Raw genomic sequence first — 2,707 nt, forward strand, 5'->3', positions numbered from 1 at the left:
TATATTGTTGTGACTGTTCGTAGTTTAAACTTTGGGTACGAGGATAGCCTATTGGCTTCTGACGTGTAGCCATAAATTGTGCCGTACAATGTGGTGTCACCTACCAAGCCAGCCTCTTTTTGTTCGAACCGTTGAAACAGACTAGCACTTGCGTTAGGTACCTATTCAAAATTGTAGATTTGTTTCTAATTTCGTCTTGAGAGGCAAGTGGTTTCTGATTTCTTCAAAACCGTGTGCTCATACCTCTTAGTATGTGGGCATACACTTTCCTGAAAACGGTGTGCCATATCTTGCAATCTATATGTGGGTGGTACACTTTCTTCAGAACTATGTGCTTATATCTGGGTAGAGCTATCCAATTGAATCTCGGCACTTTACCATGTAACTTGTAAATGTACACTTAATTTATTAAAAGTTGTGTGCTCATACCTAAAAGAAAAAAATGTGCTCAGTGGAGCCATCCAATTGTTTGTCGTTATGTTACCATGTAACGTGTAGTTATATCTTGGTACAACTGTCCAATTGTATATTAGCGCGGTCGATATGGAAGGCGACAAATGGCATTTCTCTCGACAATCGAGGTACGACTTTTGATGCCAATATCGCACGCCCAATGCTTTAACGTTTAAGATTCCAAACCTTACGGATTAAGAAGTCATAGATCCACCACAACCAATAAACCCGGTTGCGTCTTTGGCACGAATCAACTACGTCAGCGAACCTTTGTTCATGCATAAATACCTGAATCTCAGTTTCTTTTCAATCAATTTCTCACTTATAGTGGTTACAATATTGTCTGAAGTTTGTATTTCAGACATCTGGGAAAACTTTGTTGGTTGTGATTTTTAACAGATAATAATTGTAGCAATACTTATTGAGGTGGGTGTGCCGAACATTGGCATTTGGGTGCTAAAGGTAACATCCAAGTTATAAAAGGTTAGCTAGTAGTACCATGTTGTTTAAGGTTGCTAGATTGATGAGCACACATATGTACTAGCTAGCTTTCCACTTGGCTCATCCAAAAAAGGACAGTTTTAAGGTTAGTAAGTAAAGTGGCCACAGAGCACGATGCAAAAAATGTGCAGTCCACACGGGTGACGGCGTTCCGATCTCGATTGGAGCCAGTAATGGGTTATATTAGAGTAAAGATGATTTCCTTCCAGATTTGGTGCTCTAAGTCATGGCACCACTTGATTTTTAGTATGTAGTCCTTAGTGATGCAGCCGCTCTGATATGATCTGGTTTGATTCTTTCTTTTTGCTCTTGCAACAGCTCAGTTGTATGTACCTTCAGGTGTTTTGGAATGAGTGGACAAAGCTGGAGTCACTGATTCTTCCTGCTGCTTTCTTACTTCTCCAGTTAAATTAATTAGCTAAAGCATCTTTCTTTTCCCATCTCAGTTATTAGCACTAGACAAAATACTTCAGGTTCTTCAAAAAAAATCGAAAAGGAGGATAACCCCCAGACTCTGCATCGGGTGATGCATACAAGCCCAAATTAAATAATATACTTGCATCATGAAAACATTTTGAACAAGCTAAGCCGAACATGATCAAGAGTTCAAGACAACTATATGCAGGAGCCATATTCTAGACGATGATCAGCCAAACTTGGACTAAGACACGGCCTCGACTCATATGGGAGGCAGCAGTGGGGAATTTTCCGTGATAGCTGAAAGCATGGCGTAACAACTTAAGTGGATATATATAATGAATCAACACCCAGCACAACATTTAATGTGTTTGCAAATGAAAAGCATGTATTAGCTTCATTTTATTGATTATTTTTTTAAAGGGTGGATATTATTAGCTCAAAATAAAGCATTAAGAGAATACAAATATGATGAGCACACACCCAGCCTCTGCATAATTAAGATGCATACAGCCAACACCAACACACACAAAAACACGCTTGCAAGTAGCAATGCCATATAAGACCAAAGCTATGCATGGCGAGAAAAATAAATAAAGAAAACAAAAAATCCGAAGTGATCGGATCCATGGTCGGCATACTACAGGAAAGACCATATTCGCACAACCATCTCGAGACATTATATGGGTTACGAGGTTCTTCAACAACAACGCCTTCAGGAAGGGAGCGGCGCTCAATCGCCGCCGTCACCGGAACCATCCAGTCAAGGCCAGAATCTTGGTTTTCACCCTGACAGGCAGAGTATATCTGAGCAATGCTTTCAACAAGGTAATGATGTATAACCATCACCATTGCCAGACTTCAGATCTTGGTTTTCACCCCGGAGCTCGATACCGGGTACTCAAGAAGCACCACCATCGACGTCACAAATGCATTGTCGTCATCACTTCTCCACATCCTAGACGCTACATGCAATGTGTTGCAGCATAACCATTCCTCTGTGTCAAGCCACCATCCATAGTTTTCATCTCATCGCCTAAGTCAACCAGCGTATTTGGAGAGATGAACTACCCGAATATCTTTCGATGTCCACCGCCGTCACGGAGCCACAGAAGGTCGCTGCACCATCACAGTATGCAGCCACCGCCGCTTGGCTGACCAAGACCTGGATCACTGTCACCACCCGAGGTATCACACGGCAACGAGGGGAGACCAAGCCGCCGTCTAGCTTCTGCATCTTATGAAACTTTTACCTCAACTACCAGAAGGGGCGGCCAGGTTACGTATAATTGGCAGAATTAGCGCCCCTTCGTAACTTTTTCATATAAGCTAAAAC

This window comes from Triticum aestivum, chromosome 7A (genome assembly GCF_018294505.1).
Source record: "Triticum aestivum cultivar Chinese Spring chromosome 7A, IWGSC CS RefSeq v2.1, whole genome shotgun sequence".
Lineage (NCBI taxonomy): Eukaryota > Viridiplantae > Streptophyta > Magnoliopsida > Poales > Poaceae > Triticum > Triticum aestivum.